At 36.3% G+C, this 20,778-nt stretch overlaps 1 protein-coding gene across 1 annotated transcript in view; it reads right to left on the reverse strand.

Annotated features, from left to right (window-relative positions):
• Positions 1-20,778, reverse strand: part of LOC115231344 (RNA pseudouridylate synthase domain-containing protein 1) — a 62,652-nt gene that overhangs the window by 40,884 nt on the left and 990 nt on the right. The window lies entirely within an intron of this gene.

Here is a 20,778-nt window from a genome sequence, read left to right on the forward strand (position 1 = left end):
GACCTTGCTCTAATTGCTGAGTCACTATCAGAACTAGAGGAGAAGTTTCAGGTGTGGAAACAAGGATTAGAATCGAAAGGCCTTAGAGTCAACCTAGCTAAAACCAAAGTCCTAATAAGCAGGAAGGCAGGCAAACCACAAATCCCTTCAAGTAGATGGCCCTGCTCAATCTGTAGTAGAGGCGTAGGTAGAAACTCTATAAGATGTACCCAGTGTAAGCTATGGACACATAAAAGGTACAGTAATATAAAAGGAAGGCTTACGGGGAAGATAGTTTTTGTATGTAGCAAATGCTCGGGAACAATAAGCACTGAAAATGCGCAGAGAACAAATTCTGCCACATTCCAGGGAGGAAAACTAGATGTAGTTGATAGCTTCCCTTACCTAGGTGACCAAGTCAGTAGCGAGGGAAGGTACACTGAAAGTGTAGCTGCTAGAATAAGAATAGCTTGGGCAAAGTTCAGAGAGCTCTTACCTCTGCTGGTGACAAAAGGTCTCTCGTTCAGAGTAAAAGGTAGACTGTATGATGCATGTGTACGAACAGCCATGCTACATGGCAGTGAAACATGGGCTGTGACTGCTGAGGACATGCATAAGCTCGCAAGGAATGAAGCCAGTATGATCCGATGGATGTGTAATGTCAGTGTGCATACTCGACAGAGTGAAAGTACCTTGAGAGAAATGTTGGATCTAAGAAGCATCAGATGTGGTGTGCAAGAGAGATGACTGTGCTGATATGGTCATGTGGCAAGAATGGATAAAGACAGCTGTGTAAAAAAGTGCCACACCCTAGTGGTTGTGGGAACCTTTGGAAGAGGTAGACCCAAGAAGACCTGGGATGAAGTGGTGAAGCACGACATTCGAACATTAGGCCTCACCAAGGAAATGACTAGTGACTGATACTTTTGGAAATATGCCATGCGTGAGAAGACTCGGCAAGCCAAATGAGACCATAATCTTGTGGCCTATGCCAGGGGCATAACCAGCCCACTTATGCGTACCTTTTCCTTCTTTGGACACTAAAATTCTACTTGCGAAAACTTGTTGAGGCAAGTGAAATCAAAATCAAATTCAATGACTGGCGTCTGTGCTAGCTAGGTGAAAAGAGCACCATATGAGTGTGATCATTGACAGCGGCCAACCGGCTTCCATGCCAGTGGCACTTAAAAGGCACCATTCGAGTGTGATCGTTACCAGCGTCACCTTACTGGCACTCGAGACCCGTGCTAGTAGGGTATTAAGAGCACCATCTGAGCGTGATCATTGCCAGAGCAGCTATCTGGCCTCCGTGCCAGTGGCACATAAAAGACACCATTCAAGCATGATCGTTACCAGCATCGTCTTACTGGCACCTGTGCCGGTGGCATGTGTAAAAGATTCGAGCGAGGTCGTTGCCAGTACCACCTGAATGGCCCCGTGCTGGTGGCACAAAAGCACCCACTACACTCTCGGAGTGGTTGGCGTTAGGAATGGCATCCAGCTGTAGAAACTCTGCCAGATCAAGATTGAAGCCTGGTACAGCCATCTGGTTTGCCAGCCCTCAGTCATACATCCAACCCATGCTAGCATGGAAAGCAGACATTAAACGATGATGATGATGATATATATATATATATATATATATATGTGGATGTACATATGCCAGAGTGTATGTGTGTGTCCTTGTCTTGACATTGCATACTTGTAAATGAGGTCACTGTCATACAAGCAGTATCATCCATTTCTTAGTTCTGTAAAAACATGGTTTGCCATGGGGAAATATTACCTTGCTCGAAAACCCATGAGGGTTGGTGACAAGGAGGGTATCTGGTTGAAGAAAATCTGTCTTAATAAACTCTGTCTAAATCATGTGAGCATGGAAGAAATGTGGACGTTAACACAATGATGTTGTTGTGTGGTAAAGAAGCTTGCTTCTTAGCCATGTGGTTTCAGGTTCAATCTTACTGCACAGCACCTTGAGATTCTATTATAGCCCCCAACTGATGAAAGGCTTGTGAGTTTAAATTGGGTAGATGGAAACTGAAAACATCTTTTGGTCTTGACATTGTGTGATGATTCTAAACAAGCACCATTTGTTTCCATTCATGGATGAAAAACATTTGGCCATGGAGATATATTACCTCACTTGGAAACAGGTGAGAGTTCATTACAGGAAGAGCATTCATTTGTAGAAAATCTGCAAGTGTTGCAAAGGGGACACTAAAATCACAATAATGATACGTGTACGTGTGATTAGTGCGCATATATACTAGCTTAAAATGTGGACTTTTAAGCTAGCTCCTGTGGCTCAAAACTAAAGGGGAGCAGTAATAGAACATTTATTGGTACCCTTCCAATATGGTATTTCCTTAAATTCAGTTTAAATGAAACTGATATTAACACTGTATTTGACTAATTTGTCAGTTTGGCACCTGAAAAATTTCTTGTCTTTGATGACTGCTCTAGGATGTTTTGTTTCCAAATGCCTCTTTAGCCTGCTGGGCTTCAGCAAAGAAGCTACCAAATCTCAGAGCACATAGTAGTTTTTCTACTACACCAGCAGTAAGCACAGTGAAACTGAAGCTCAAATATGACTTGTCATTTCTCCTTTTCATTGTAAAAGACTCAGTTACTCTTCAGTGAAGTGTTAACACATTAACAGCAGCATTCTCTATCTGGGAGTAATGAGATTTGATGGTGTTAGGTTATAATTGAGGCTGAATGGGTTGTAGTCTGTATGGGTAATGGATATTAAATACCCTGCCTGCCTTTGTGTGTGTTGAGCATCCAGTCTTCAGGTGGTATAGCTTAGCTGTCAGTGGCTTGAAATTCAAGGAAATTGGTCCAATGATTGCAGAGTCTCCAGATGAAGCACAACAGGGAGATGGAATTTTCATTGTCCTTGCACCTGAAGGAATGCATATGTTGTGTTTACATTCTTTTAAAATCATTGACTGTCCTGCACCATTCCAGTGATCTCAGTGATCAACTGGTACTTATCGTAAAAACCCATGTAATTTGCGCAGGTGATTTTCATGATAAAAATTGCTTTAAAAAAGCTTCTACTCATGTAAAATTCGCACCCAAAAGTTTTCAGAATTGCTGATATGGGCTGACGGAAAAGGTTTTCAATTTAATTGTATTTAGCATAATTTCACTTACTTATGATTAGATTTTATTAAATTTTCATTAAATAAAAATAATTTCTGTTTAACAAGTATCACATTGAAAGCTATTAAATTACAAAGTGTTTGTATTGTTTACAATAAACGTTATTTTACATTTCTTGCCCACAAGAGATCATATCCAATCTTTAGCATACTTCTGTATGTCTTCTCAAATCATGATCACAGGAAAAGGTGTTGATAATTCTTATCAACAAAAACAAAACTGATAAATACACACAAATATTGCAAAATAAGTTTAATTACTAATAAACATTAGCTTGGATTACACTTTACTCAAGCGACAGAGGAAGGTGACTGATCAAATTGATTATGTAAACAGAATTGTGATTGGTTGAAAGTGTCTTCTTGACTCAAGCTCTGATTTTCTACCTATTCCTGTCAGAACCTTTGATATGGTGTATCAAAATTTTAATCCCTTTCACTCTTATAAAGTGTCAAGCAAACTTTAAAATTTGTCATTACCGTTTTAGCCGAGGATGTAGTCAATCTGGCTGGTGTGTCTGCCAGAACAGTAGGTGACTAGGTGACTGGCAGGTTTCCTGAAGTTAGTATTGCAAACCATAAGATCATTTGCATTGCAGAACTCCAGCAGCCTGGTTCCCTCCTCATTGCAGGAACCAAAACCATAGCCTCCATGTACACCATGGAAGCCTCCTGCATGTTGTCCAACATGTCCATTGAAGTCACCAGCCACAAAGAGAAGGTCCCTGTCATTTGTGAACAAGGTAGTCTGCAAGAGGGTGTCATAAAATCGGTCTTTCTGTCCATCAGGTAGCCCCAGTTAAGGGGCATAGGCTGAGATAATGGTTGCTAACCCATGATGAAGCACTAATCTAATCTTAAGTATTCTGTCGCATACTTTGACTACCTTGATTACCTTATCAACCCATTTCTCCGCAAGAAGTATACCCACGCACCCAACCCCGTCAGTGTTCCCTGCCCAGAAAATCTTATACCTGTGTTCTTTGCCTGTGAGGAACCTCCTCTCCACCTTACTTTTGGAGGCAGCACAAATCAACACATCTCCATTCAAGTATCTCAACAAACTCACTGAACTACAAGGCACAGAACTTGGTCAAGACCTGGCTGGAGGCTGTCTTGAAGGAGGTCCTGACTGAAGTCACCTTTTTGGGTAAGCAGGTCTTGATTGACCTGTTCACGAAGTATAACACTGCCATTCCATTTAGTGCTGCAGTTGAGTGCCTATTCTCTATAGGCAAAGATAGTTTGAGGGCCAAGAGAGCCACCTTGTCAGGTGGTAACTTCGAGAGGCTGATGTTCATGAAGGGCAACCAGCATCACATCGAGGCAATGGAGAAGGCCAAGCCAGAGTAGTACACCTTGATTATCATCTGATCTATGCTATACTATACCTTTTTGATTCGTTTAATACTTTTTGTACAGTAAATAAAGTGTATGTTGACTGAAAACGAATGTTTAATTTAATTTTGTTCTTTTAATTCTTTGCTTACATCTTGATCATTATCTGATTTTGGCATACTATACCTTTTTGTCTAAACTACAACATGAAAATTTCAGTTCTCTAGGTCTGTTTTAGAGTCAAAAAACCAAACCGAAACTAAGTTCATGTGATAAAAGTTAGCGATTATCATTTAGCGTTAGCTTCCGCCTTTCTTTTTTTTACCTCTTCAGCGATTTAGCGTTTGCGAAACTAACTTTTATTATTTAGCGGTTAGCGAGCCCACCACTGTATGTATATATATATATTGTCAGTAAATCATAAATCTGAAATGGAAGCATACTTTAAATTATAGAGCAGTAGAGTAATTTGATAGAGATAGCTATGGGGTTATTCTAGTTCGGTAAAAAGAGATTGATAAAATAGGCTTAAAAAAATATAAGTACTTGGGTTAGTCTGGTACGGCCCGTTTCCGCCTACTAAATTCACTCAAGATATTGGTCAGCCTAGGCCTATAGCAGGAGATATTTGATCAAGGTACTGCGCGCTGGAAATGAACCCCAAACCATATAGATGCGAAACGAGCTTCTTAACTACACAGCTATACACACACACAAACTCCCTTTCTTTATTCTTGTTTCAGTCACTGTATCGCTGTTGTGCTGGGTCACTGTCTGGATGGGTTTAGCCGAACAAATCGATACACTCGCGCGCACATACACACACACACGCATCACATCTTTTTCCCCTTGGCGGACGCATCAGTGTGTGGGTGGGGGGAAATAATCTTCCTTGAACAAAAGTTTTTTTTAGATAGTTCACCTATTTAATTGAATTCTTATTTAAACATGTTACTTGACTTTACGTATCACGTTACAGATTTCAAAAAGGAAGTTGTTTTAGAAATGTATTTAAGCTTTGTCTATTAAATTGTAAATCATTATTATAATTAACTTTCATTCCAATAAGGAAGAAAAATATATTTGTGGAAAAATATAAAATCCCTAATGTTTAATCTTTTCAATATGAAGTAAATTTTCCCATTCTATTCAATTATAAACAACTACCAACGTGCGGTGTTTCAATTCTCTGCTCCTACCTTTTCTCTCCTTGTACAATGGTCACGCCAGTCTCATTTATCACACCTTATTCTGAGACTTAACGCTTATTTTAGTCGTCTTAACTTATGAACATCCCAACAGATTGTCTATTCTAATTTCATGTATCAGACTCGAATAAGAAATTATTATTAAAAAAATTAATTATACCAAACTATGTTTTTTTTTTCCTGTTTAAACGTTGTATTTTCTATTGTACAATAATTTTAAATGTTATTTTAAAGAAAAACTGGGGAAAAGGAAACATAATTCTAACCATTATTTCAAATCCTTGTTTATTTATGTTTGTACTTTGAGGAATATTTTATGAACATATTAAGGAGAAAAAGTTATTTTATAATAAAGTAGAAAATATTTTACTAAGAAGATTTATGAAAAATACGGTTTGTAAAATGTGCAAATAGTTTGGATCTTGTTAAACCCATTCATACAACATTATTTACGTCTCTCACATGCATCCATATAGACGAATGTACTTCTATTTCGAAGTAATTTAGGAATAAAGAAAAAAAATGATTGAAATCACACAGGCTGTCACATAAGGAAATAGATTGATTATAAAGTTTTACTTCATTAAACAGTTCCTTTATAATTAATTATTGTTCTGCTGTTTTTTTCCTCCTTCAATAATTATGCAAGTAGGTCAACCCCAGTGAACCACCAACGACAACAAAAAAAAGTTGGGTTAGGCAGCTGCCTGCTTGCTTCTCGATCACGCGAACTTTGTGAGTAGAAGTAAACCACACACACATATTCACATCCAATTTTTTTATGGCTCGGCTGTTGAAAGCTAGCTAGGTAGCTCCCTTAACGGTGACCCACAATTCAGCTCTAACAGCTGCAACAGGAAGGGATCAACCGAGGAAGGAATGAGTGAGAGTAAGTGGCTCAATCTAAACTGATTTGATGGTTGCCTGCTTGCTTCATCACTCTGTAGCTACATGCCTGCTATTGTTGTTGCTGCAGAGAAGACAATACGTGACCCCTGTTTCGATTCCTAGTCAGAAATTTTTCCACGTATGTGATTAATATCGGAGAAAGTGTTAGATACCACCATTTCCTTCACTGTCATATAGTGACAAATAAGAAAATATTACCCTTATTATTTTTATTATTCCTAACAATCATATATTTCTATAATAATCAACATCTACTAAATCTGTTTTAAAAAAATTATATGATGATTCAGGAATGGAAAATTTAAATAAAAGAAGTTTGAAATTTCAAACGTCTTTATGTAACATATATTTTAGGAAAGAAGTAATTTGAACTGATATTCGAATTTTAAAAAAATCAAACTTTTAAAATTATGTTTGTTTATATTTATTCAATTCGGAATTCCCCACTATATTTCAAAATTAAAGTTTTACTAATCTGAAATACCAACCCCCCTTCTAACTAAATGGAAGTTTCAAGGTCGCAGAGTTCATCAATAGTTTAACTACCATCGCTCGTCCGACTGACTGGCAATGTGTGAAAGAAGTTTGTGTAAGCTGCATATTACATGTCTTTGTGTTGACTATTATTTTCTCAAGGCATCCAGTAGTGTCTGTTGGGCGGTTAACACAAACACACGCACACACACACACGTCTATGTGTGTGCTGTGAATGCTCTGAACACTTACTCTGCTTCCCTGACAGTCTTCAAAAGTCTTGTTCATTCTCCTTCCTTCTTCCTTTCTCCCCATAAAAATAACCTAACTTTCTCCTCTCCCCTTCCTAATATTTTCTCCATACGTCTTTGTGTTTTTGTTATATGTCTCGCTCGAGCAGTGTGCTTTGCACTGTTGTGTTTTAGCCCCTAGTCAACCCCTGATCTAACAAACCTATGTTCAGAGACGTTGTAGCCGTAACTATCCGCCTTTTCTTGTTTTTTTTTTTTTTTTTAGACATAGTGAATCTAGAATTAAAGACGTTCGGGTGAACTTCGGCTACTATTTCTAGCAGACAGAGCGACTGCTTTACTTTCCATTGTTTACTTGTGGTCTTGTACTGTGTATGTTGGTTTATGTGTTTGTATAATTGAAATAAGCTACACACACAATATGCAATGAATACAGAAACCGATATATATTTACATATAAAGCCTGGTTTCAGTAATGTCTGGGATGGTCAGAATGCTTAGTTTGCTTGTATGTATGTATATATATATATATATATATAAACCAGCTTAGAGAAGAAGAAACGAAACCAAACGAATCAAATGTATATATATATATATATATGTATATATATATATATATATATATATATATATATATATGTATATATATATATATATGTATATATATATATATATGTATATATATATATATATGTTATATATATATATATATATATATATATATATATATATATTATATATATATATATGTATAATATATATATATGTATATATATATATATATGTATATATATATATATATGTATATATATATATATGTTATATATGTATATATATATATATATATACATACATACATACACACACATATATATGTATGTAAGTATGTGTGTATATATATATGTATGTATATACAGGGTGGGGCAGAATGAGTAAAATTTACTGCATTTTCGACTTGGAGAAAAAATTATTTTTGTACAAATGTTCAGACCTTACAAAAGCAATACCAGCTAAGCAAATTACCTTCTTTAAAAGCATTTAAAAAACACTACAACATAATCTGAACGTTACTTCAGAGAATTAATCTTCGTTCTCTTTGTGTATATAAAAAAACATTTAGCTGGAGTGAAATGAGCAAGACCAGATAAGCTAAATCTGCCTCTTCACTTCTCTAAAATCACATTTTAGAAAAGACTCATACACCTTAATATCCATCTTTAGACATCAGAAAGCTCAGATATACAACAAAAATTTAAAATATCTAGGTCAAATGAAAGAAGCTCAGGGAAAAATGGCACATGATATGAAATTAACGAAACTTGACTAAATAAAAATAAATTCAACATAAAATGTTCTCTATAGCTTCTTGACGATCTTTTGGAGTACCACTCTCCCCGATATATTGATGCTCCTTACTGTTAAAGAGAAAGAATTATTAAAATTAGCCATTACTCATTTTGCCCCAGTTTAGACTTAATTCTTTTGAAAGTTGAAAAGTATCAAAATAGACATTAATGTGGGGAAAATTGGGTTGGAATCCAACAGAGAAAAGAATATTGATTGTTAAACACCAAAAACTATCCAGATATTTTATTAGCAACCTCAATTACAATAGGGTTGAGGAAATATTTATTTAAAAAAAAAAAGATACCAGTCACCTATGTTTTGAACTCTCTTAACTTCAACAACTATGCTGACCAATTTTTACTTCCAAAGATGATGCAGCAGTACAAAATGATGCAATATTTGCAAAGTAACAGTTTCCATAGACAGGGAGAAAATAACGAGAAATTAGAAATTACTCATTTTGCCCCAGTTACCAATTTTGCCCCCCTACACACATTAATATACATACATCATATATATATGTATCTCTCTCTCTCTCTCTCTCTCTATATATATATATATGTTATATATATATATATATATATATATATATATATATATATATATATATTATATATATATATAGATATATATATATATATATATATATATATATACACATTCATATATGTATTTTAAAAAATTTGCGTCATTTTAATTTATATTTTTCAGCAATATAATTTTATTTTAAAAAAGTTGTAAATTCATAGCTAGCCCATTCCAGCAAAAATAAGTGTTAAGCAAATTCAACGGAAAGCAATTGTTAGAAAGAATAAAACAAATACTAAATCTAAAATGTACTTTAATAACTACGATAAATAATAACTCTATATAATACCGAAAATACAAGCAGAGGATCGTTGGAGTTAAGCTTAGGGTCAATTAAATCTTGAGTAGTTAGAATTGTTTATTCTATTCTTCTTTACAGTTTACTTTTTATGTTTCTACCGGTTTATTTGACCATCCTGTCAGGAGCCCGAGACAACTACTAACAGAATGAAATAACACAAGCAAAAGATATATTCGTCGTCCTTATAAATTCTCTGTTCGCTCTCACACACACTTCTTTGCCAGACATAAATAGTTTCTGTTTTCGGCACAATGCTAGCAATTTTGAGATAGCAGCTGTCGATATAATCGAACCCGGTACTTAACTGGAACTTTTATTAAATCGATCTCTGAAGGAGGAAAGGCAAAGTTGATACCGGTAGGATTTGAACTCGAAGCTTAAATAGGCGAAGCATTTTTTCCGATGCTCTAACGATTCTGCCATCTCTGTGACAGATATCTATAAACAGATACTTTTCTTGATATATAAATAAACGTTGACTACATATACATTTCTCACAGTTACTTTTATACACACACATATTTTTCTATCCAAGGGGTTTTTAACCCCCAATATTCACGCATTATTCATAGCTTTATCTACTTCGAGATGCACTGTTCCAAAAATACTATATATATATATATTATATATATATATATATATATATATATATATATATATAGAGAGAGAGAGAGAGAGAGAGAGAGGGATGTATATATATATATTAAACTTCTTAATATTTTTTGATAGTTATATATATTTAATTTTTAAAAAATAAATATAAAATAATAAAAAATAAAAAAACAAAAAATAAATATAAAAATTTATTAATTATAAATTAATAATTTTAATTTTAAATTTAAATAATTTAAATTTTTTAATTTTATATTTTATATATTTTGTATATTATATTAATTATTTTTATTTTTATGTTTTTCACTGTTTGATTTGCTTAATAGTGGTTTTCTCTAATTTATATATATATATATGCATCACTCTCTCTCTCTCAGGTATGCAAACGTCCTTTATTCATACATAATCATTGAAATAATATGTAACATTAAATATATTACAAATCTCTTCAACACTATCATGCATACAAAGACTCCGGCAAGCGCTTTGTAAATAAAGGGAAAGAACCGATGTAATCAATCTAGTTGGTAACTTCCCTTGTCTTAACTTGGGTCAGCTTCCTTATCAAAGCTAAAATGATTCTAAATTTAGCTTTCACCAACTTAGTTCTTCAATCCCCTCAGATCAATAACGCAAGTTCTGTAAATAAACTGGACTCGATGCAGTCGGCTATTATACCTATAAAATTGAACATGGGCCTAAGATATCTCGTTGTTCAGACTTCGTTATAGAAAATGTTGCAATTTGATTTCAACTTGTCTGATTTTCACAGGAGCGTGGATTGGCGCCTTGACGCGCGGGAAGCATGTTTCAATTGTGATCATCCTGTCTCTTAAAAGCGTTCCAAACATGAGCATCCCGTTTCTTAAAAATATCCCCAAACTTGGTCATAGTGTGTTTATCTATATATATAAAACTGTAGTTGTGTGAGTGTCTGTCTCCTACGATTTAGATTCCTAACTCCTCCCACATTTTGCGGTGCAGTTTAACCAAATTCGGGTATCTTATAGTCGTGATTAATATCGAGCCCGTCTGACTATTAGCGCACGTCTACGATGAGTCTACGATTTAAAAAATAATTTAACATCATTTTTTTATTCCATTTTAATGCATAATTTTTCGTGTCGATGGCGGCGGAGTTGGCGTCCACGCTCAAACACCTGCACCTGTGTTTGCTTCTCCCCCTTCTTCCCTCCGTCGTGAAGCTGTGGGGAAGGGAGTGTAAGGAAATCAACGTCGTAATGCGTTGTCAAGGAGACCAGCGTTCTTTTAGAACAACGACTTCATGGCTTGAAGACACCAAAACAGAAATGGCTAACAAAGCCCGAATTGGCATCTATAAAGGAAGTAACTCTCTAAAAATGCTTATATAGTTATTTCCCTTACAAATCCGAGCAACGCCGGGCGATACTGCTAGTATTTAAATACAAATGTTCCAACTGTGACCGTCTCATCTTTTTTTTTAAGCCTAATTTATTTTCCCGCATATCACCCCCTATCGTCTTTATTAAACATAATTTAGCGTATCGGTTGTGTTGTTCGAAAAATGAGAAAATAGGATGGCCCAAAGGATTAGAACCGACATGGTACTAAATTATAATAACAGCTTCGTGAATGCGTATGTGTACGTACAGCTGTCACCCAACATGCTAGAAATATATATAAATTTACTTGTTTAATTAATCCCTAGGGAATATTGAAAAATAAGTATTATCTAATTCAGAGGCAACAAATATAATGCATTGCAATACAATTACCTGAATAAAAAAAAATTAATGCGATGGTCATGAAAAACAATTGATGTGCTCATTATTCATTATAAGTTTACTGGAACAACAATAAACTAATAATAACAGATCCAGCGCAGTTAACGAGGAACACTCTACGCGACCACTGGATCGGCTTGAAATAGAGATAAATCTGGAGGAAATATGGAATTTAATAGATCATTACGTAGTCTGTCGATTAGCATCTAGATAACCGTAAACCAGCAAATTTCGTCATCAAATGCATTTCAATAATGATTTGGCTGCTATTTCTAGCAGATCAAATGTCTGCATAGAGAATTTTTCATTGGCTAAAACGAATCTGTTGTTGATCTTTGGGAAAATGTCTTGCGGTATTTAACGTTATATACACTATGTGTGTATATACAAGCACACACATACACACACATATTGATAGGTGGTTGGAACACGTTTGGAAAAAATAGACAAGGTGGACTAATGAGATAGTAACATTTGGAATGCTTTTAAGATTTTTAAGAGACAATATTGAGACTCAACATCTTCATAAACCAACACAGGAATGGCTTGATAAAGAAAATGATTATCTCACAAACTTTCAGTAACAAATTTTATTATCTAGCAAATTCAGTAAATTCTATGGACTTGCCAAAATTCACAAAAATAGAACAATTAACAGATACTACCCTCTGTTCTCTCAGCCTTAGATATACAAGGGATTTGATAAACTAGTCTATAAATTAAAACTGACCCCATAAAGACAAAAAATCAGTGGTAGGCAGAGTCTTCTTCATAATTTTATGTATCTGTGAGAGTATGTATGTGGGTGATTTGTATGTATATATATGTGTATGTTTAATTGGGGGGAAACTTTTTTATTTCAATTAAGTGTATAATAAATATATATATATGTATATATATATATATATATATATATGTATGTATGTATGCACAGGTGTGGCTGTGTGGTAAGTAGCTTGCTTACCAATCACATGGTTTCGGGTGCAGTCTCACTGCGTGGTACCTTGGACAAGTGTCTTCTATAGCCTCAGGCTTGTGTGATAGACGGAAACTGAAAGAAGCCTGTTATATATGTATATATATATATGTGTTTGCTTGTCCCCTCACCATTGTTTGATAGCTGATGTTGGTGTGTTTCTGTCCCCATAACTTAGCGGTTTGGCAAAAGAGACCGATAGAATAAGTACAAAGCTTACACAGAATAAGTCCTGGGGTTGATTTGTTCAACCAAAGGTGGTGCTCCAACATGGCTGCAGTCGAATGACTGAAACAAGTAAAAGAATAAAAGATTGATATATACACATACGCATACATACACACATATACATCATATACACAAACATACATATATGTATATACATACATACACATATATATACATACATATACATATATATATATATATACATACATATACATATATATATATATATACATATATATATATATATATACACACACTTGGTGCAAGCTGAGTGGGAACCTGGGGCCAACCAAAATTATGCCCAGTTGGGCCCCGCACCTCCCAAGACCTCGGTGGAATTTGAACTCAGAAGGTAACGGCAGATGAAATACCTATTTCTTTACTACCCACAAGGGGCTAAACAGAGGGGATAAACAAGGACAGACAAAGGGATGAAGTCGATTACATTGATCCCAGTGCGTAACTGGTACTTAATTTATTGATCCTGAAAGGATGAAAGGCAAAGTCGACCTCGGGGGAATTTGAACTCAGAACGTAATGGCAGATGAAATACCAGTAAGCATTTTGCCCGGCGTGCTTGCGTTTCTGCCAGCTCACCACCAATAACAGATGTTATTGTTTTTGCCGGTGTTAAAGGTATGTCGTGCTAGAAACTCAGTTTGACACACGATCCTTTCGGTTTCACAGCAGCCTCCTACCAGGCAATGAGCATCCTAGTTAGCGCCCCTAGGACACAGGAAGATGCGGGTTGTTCATGCAGGATCTGAAGCAGTTGCCCAGAAAGGAGATATGTGACATTACTGGCCAGCCATATCTGGCAATTACGAGATGAAGAGATTCCATACTTGATCGCATGGAAAATATTTGAGAATCCAGGCACCTACATCAACGGGATGAAATGGTGCAAATAATGCATTGCTGAATGTACGAGGATCCTTAAAGACGCATTCATGCCAGAGGGCATCCTGAACTCCAGGACAGAGATATTCAGGCCATGCTTGCATTTTAGAAAAAAATTTCTGGCTTTTTGGAATCTGCATGGTGACACCGCAGCTGGAAACCAATAGCCAAGGCCAAAGGAAGACAATCATTTACCTTCATGGCATTTTGGTGACTGCAAGATGGTAGCGTGGCTGAGGATTAATGGACAATGGCAAAGGGAGATAATCACCTAGGGTTTTACCCTTAAAAACGAGGCTGTTCCCCCTCCATATTTTAAAGAGGTCTCAGGCCAGTAGGGTTTGGATTTTTTTAGAGAAACAATACAAATAAATTATAAATTGTAAAGCTCTAAAAGAAATGGCAGATGCTAAAAACCTACATATATGTTTTTGTTCATGTCCCCTGGTGATATGTAATTCTAAGCATTTGGGTAGAGTAATATGCTAAGAATTGGTATTATTTTCAACTATATGGGGCAGAATCTCGTAAGCTCATAAAGCCCTGATGAGATTCTGTCCTATATACCAATTCTTAGCATATGACCCTACTCAATTGCTTAGAATTACATGTCACCTAGGGTCATGAATCGAAACATATATGTAGGTTTTTGGCATCTGCCATTTCTTTTAGAGCTTTACAATTTATAATTTATTTGTATTGCTTTTATAAAAAATTTCATCTTTATATCATACAAATAAATTATTTATACATCAATAATTCTCCATTTTCTTTCTTTATATATATATATATATATATAGGTAAACAGTAAAAATAATTACAGACATGGACAAGAACATGAAACAACACAGAAACGACACAAGAACCACAGGACGGGACATTCGAAGCCCTCAGTCATCAGTCAAGAACCAGATCATCTTAGCAATTTCGGCTGATTAATCTTGAGATTGCTCCAATATGGCCAGCCCGCCAAGGGAAATCTAAGCCAAGCGCATTAGATACCCTGGAAGAAAGCTTCGAATGTATACAACACGAGGACGGAAAACGAACGAAGTACACGAACAAAAATACAGAATACGTGACACCAATAAGAATACAAAAACGTAAAAACAATAACGGTAAAAATAAAAAATAAACAACAAAACAAAACCAGGACGTAGGACAAGGGTCTTTCGACAGGACGAGTTGAGTATGGGGCTGGCTTGTGAAGTTGTGCCTAATGGCCGCGGGGAGACGAACAAATACGTGTTGCTTCTGCGACTGCTGAAACGAAAAGAGCGCTCAACAGCAGCTAGCGGTCACGTGAGAACAAAAGACAGGAGTAAGGGACAGATGAAAAGAGAGAGAAGGTGGACGAGGGAGGAGAAGAAAGAGACAGATCGAGGGGGCTGGAGGTGAGAGATATATATATATATAGGCAAGGTTGCTGATGCTGGTGGCACATGAAAAGCACCTTTTGAGTGTTGGGCCTCATGGAGGCAATCATGAATGACTGACACCTTTGGCATTATGCCATGCTTGAGAAGAAGACCCATCAAGCCAAGTAAAATTGTAGTTGTGGCAAATGCTGGTATCACACAAATGGCACCAGTGCTGGTGGCACATAAAAGCATGCATTACATTCTCAGAGTAGTTGGCATTAGGAAGGGCACCCAGCCGTAGAAACCATGCCAAATCAGACTGGAGTCTGACGCAGCCTTCCAGCTTTCCAGCCCTGGTCAAACCGTGTCAGCATTGACAACAGATGTTAAGTGATGCTGATGATAATGATAATGATGATTTCATATATATATATATGTATGTATCGCCAATATGACCAAGGTCATATATATATATATATATATATACACACACATACACACACACACATATATATAAATATATATAGATAGATAGGTAGATAGATATACAATTTTTATAATTTAAAAGCTTTTTACTTATAAAAATAAATAAAAACATATATAGATGGATAAATAAAATAAAATAGAATAAAAGGATATAAATATATAAAAGATATATAAATATATAAAAAGATATATAAAAATAAAAAATTTATATATATACACAAACATACACATGCACGCATACACATATGCACATGTACACACACACACACACACACACACACCAATGTATGCATAATGCTGGATGACTGTTGACTACACAGGAGTTCTTCTGCCCTTTGACAGGTCTTATTTTTCGTCCTGCAGAGTGTCCAACAATCACCCTCCTCACCAAGAAAACTTAGTGGGGTTGCCAGTTTAGCGTTGACAACCCGACCATGCAACGGGTTGTACTGGGTTACATGTTATCAGTAGCGCTCAAGAGCAACCTGACATAATATATATACATACATACATATATATTATATATATATATATATATATATATATATATATAATATATATATATATATATTATATATATATATATAAGAAATTAAAAAAAGGAAAATATGCACACTTACATAGTTTTAATGTAATTTTTAATATATCGACCGGTTTCGCTATCGCTATTCATGATATTATGTTTTACTTATTTGAATATGTTTTTTTTCTTAAGAAGAAATTTTGTCTATGTTGTGTGTGATGAAATTCACGAGTGAATGACTTCACAAGTAAATAAATAAAGGGAGGTAATTGGTTATTATTGTTGTTATTGTTGTGGGTAAGGGAGGATAATCAATTACCTCCCTTTATTTATCTACTTGTGAACTCATTCACTTGTGAATTTCATCACACACAACATGGACAAAATTTCTTCTTAACAAAAAATACATATTTAAATAAGTAAAACATAATATCATGAATAGTGATAACAAAACTGGTCGATATATTGAAAATTATATTAAAACTATGTAAGTGTGCGTATTTCCCTTTTTTTAAAGGCTACCTCAAGCCGTAATCCCATCTCTTCCCATCTTGCCCGCAGCAAGTTCTTAAAAAAATTTATCTTACTATTTTTATTCGTTGTTACTACGTTTATTCATACATTGTTACGAAAAAATTTAACCTTTTAGGCTACTTTCAAGCCTTCGCCATAAATTGATTTATCTTTCCTATCTCTCTCTCTACAAAATTTAACCTTAGGCTACCTCAAGCCGTAATCCCATCTCTTCCCATCTTTCCGCCATTGGCGGTGCGCCCGCCCCCCACCCCCACACCACCACCAATACCGATGAACACTGTTCTCACCCCCACCACCAATACCGGTGAACTCTGTTCTCACCACCACCACCACCAATACCGGTGAACACTGTTTCTCACCCCCCCACCACCAATACCAGTATACCCTGTTCTCACCATCTACACCGGATACGCCTTACTCATCTACACCGGGTACGCCCTACTCCCTCCCCCTCCCCCCACTACCCCTTCTCCTCATATGCTTTCACTGTGAAAAGACAAGCTGCTAGCGCCATAGCTCATCAACTGCCCACCGATCTTACGCTTCCTCCTGACACTGCCTCATTCCGACCATCCCCTTTAGTACCCTCCCGCCTCGTAATATCCTACGTTTTTATTTCTTAAGAACCTACACCAACCCTTCCTGCCATCGTTCCTCTTTACCCCAACCTTCCCCACTGGTTGCTCCCCTATATTACCCGCCTCAACTGGACCCCCCCCTCCCCAACTCAACTCTAGAATATCTGTATTTCTTTCCTCTACCTAATTACGTTACTCAGTGACGATAAATGCTGTGTGACTACAAAGACCCGGGCTGCTTTCTGCAGCAATTCCACATACCCCCTACCCATTCTAAGTACCCCGGATCCCCAAAGTACCCTGGATCCCCAAAGTACCCCGATCCCCAAAGTACCCCGGACCTCGTTGCCCCCGTGCCGCTGACACGTTAAAATGCTCGAACCGATCGTGACGATGCCGGACCCTCCGGCCCCTGTGCAGGTGGCACGTAAAAAGCACCCAATCCACTCACGGAGTGGTTGGCGTTAGGAAGGGCATCCAGCCGTAGAAACTCTGCCAGATTCAGACTGGAGCCTGGTGCGGCCCCTGGCTTCCCAGACCCGGTCAAACCGTCCAACCCGTGCTAGCGCGGAAAGCGGACGTTAAACGATGATGATGATGATGATGATGATTACAACTCACCATGTGGAGATAATGAAAAAATTCCTCTTTTCTGTTGCCACTGTGTACATATATATATATATATATATATATATATATATATATAACAGGCTTCTTTCAGTTTCTGTTTACCAAATTCACTCATAAGCTTTGGTCAGCCCAAGGCTATAGTTGAAGCCACTTTTTAAAGTATAGAGTTGAATTTCATGTAGCCACCTTTTGGCAACTTTTCTCCCTCACCCATTTTGTAGGGGGTATTACCCAATTTTCTGGGCTCTTTTCACAGCTATACCCCATTCAAAATTTGCATTAGTTTTTGTATGATAAAAAAAAATAGGAAGGTAGGGAGGCTTGCTTGTAGTTCATAGAGAAAACATTAAACATACCAACGAAAAGACATGAAGAACTATGAAAGAAGGCGAATAAGTACTGGGAGTGGGGGAAAGAAGAGAAAACTAACACTCGATCGTTCTAGAACTCCCAGAATAAAAACGTAATCACCTTAAAGACTTTCACTCTATTCATTACTAAATGTCTTTCCTTCTTCAAAAGTAAAGAAGCTAGAAAAGATCAATTGTATTTCAGTCCAATTGTCATTGTAAATGACTGATGCTTTCCTTTCTCTGTCCTCTAACGCTTCACTTCTTTTCTCTACAGTTAAGAGAGTGAAGCTGCATGGCTCAGTAATTAGGGGTATTCGGCCCATGATCATAAAATCATGAGTATGATTTCCCGTGGTGTACTGTATTCTTGAGCAAGGTACTCTACTTCCCCTTGCTGTAATCCACTCAGCTAGCAAAAATGATTGTAGCTGTAATTCAAAGGGACCAGCCTTGTCACATTCTGTGTGAGGCTGAATCTCCATAGACATGTATACCTTATGGTATACATGTCTGTAGAGTACTCAACCACTTACATATCAATTTTATGAGCAGACTGTTCTATTAATCAGATAAACAGGAACCTCATCATCGTAACCGATGCAGTGCCATTTTAAAAAAAGAGTGAAAGAAAAGGAAATGTTCCATATTGTAAGGCAAAAATGTCATGTGTTTAGTATAAGCAGTGAAAGCTAAAACAAAATAATTGCCATTCCATCATGTATTTGCCCTTGACTCATGCTCAGTTTGATGACAACAGCCTGTGCATCAGTGTTTATCTGGGGGCTTGACCTCCAGATCTGTGAGACCCACAAATGCTGCTGTTAGGACTGGATTAACATCCACAGTGACCTTAATGTTTAAAAATATCTTCCTGCCTCTATATAGGATCTTTTTTCATTTTCTTCCAACCACATGAGGGTTTGTCTTCCTCCAGTCCACTCATCTAGCCAAAATGAGTTGTAGCTGTAATTCAAAGGGGCTAGCTTTGTCATATTCTGTGTGAGGCTGAATCCCTCTGAGAACGTTAATGATATGCAAGTCTGCGAAGTACTTAACCACTTGCAATTTAATTTTATCCTCATGTGGTAATGAAAAGTGAAAGTGACATCCAATATTTACTGGGTCTATGTATCTATGTATCAACTTTTCTTTCAATCTACGTATCTACTGTCTCTCTCACTTCCTCTGTGTCCCTCCTCTCTCCCGTTTTTAATTTAACAATGTGTGTATGTATCTATGTATCAACTTTTCTTTCAATTTATGTATCTACTTTTCTTGCTAAACAGTCACCGCTCACTGTCTCTTTCACACACTCTCTCTCTCTCTTTTCTCTCACTCTCTCTCTCTTACTTCTTTGCTGAAACATTTAAAAGCAAAATGAATGCTGTAATCACTCACCTTCTCTTTCATTCACTCTGTTTCTCATTCTCTCTTTCTCTCTTACTTCCTCTCTGTCCCCTCTGTGTCTCTCACTTTGCCACTCACTTCTTTAAATTAAGTGGGACACACAGGTATGTACAAAAATAAACAAGTTGGCATATTAATATCATTGATGATAATTATTAATTGAATATATATATATATATATGTAGAGTATTAAATATCCATTGTGGCTGATGTTATCAATCAGTTTCGCATAAAGAATACAATGGAATGTTAGGTAACAATCCGGGATATTTAATACTATACATTTCGGATAATATACCCACTCTACTGACAAATATACAAGTGCATATTTTCCCTGACTTGTGGTCTCTTAGATGACTTACATACATATCTGTATACTACTAAAAGTGAAATTCAATCTTGATTGCTTGCTTGCAATGTTACGCAGCCAAACTGGCACATAATGGGAAAATACTTTGACAGTAAAGTTCCCCTGAAATGTGAATATGAACAGAATAAAACAAGTTTCACATAAATCGGACCAGTAGTTATTGAGATATTCGGGGTTGTGGGGTATAAATACCAAAAATGGTGCATAATGGGAAAATACTCTGAAAATAACTTCACCCTGAAAGAGAAGAAACTCTAATCTATCCACTAGACACATTATGATAGGCAAAATATTTTAAAGTGAAAATGACTTTAAAAATACAGTAAATATTTTGTAAATAACACATTCATAACCTCGGTGTGAAATAATTTTTTTCCATAGGTTTCTTTGAAGTGCATTCAACATATCTTATCTCCAAAGAATTGGCTGCTATTTGTAGCATGCTCTCCTACCATGTAACAGCTATTTGTGATAAAGGAACTGAAA

Source organism: Octopus sinensis, linkage group LG2 (genome assembly GCF_006345805.1).
Source record: "Octopus sinensis linkage group LG2, ASM634580v1, whole genome shotgun sequence".
Lineage (NCBI taxonomy): Eukaryota > Metazoa > Mollusca > Cephalopoda > Octopoda > Octopodidae > Octopus > Octopus sinensis.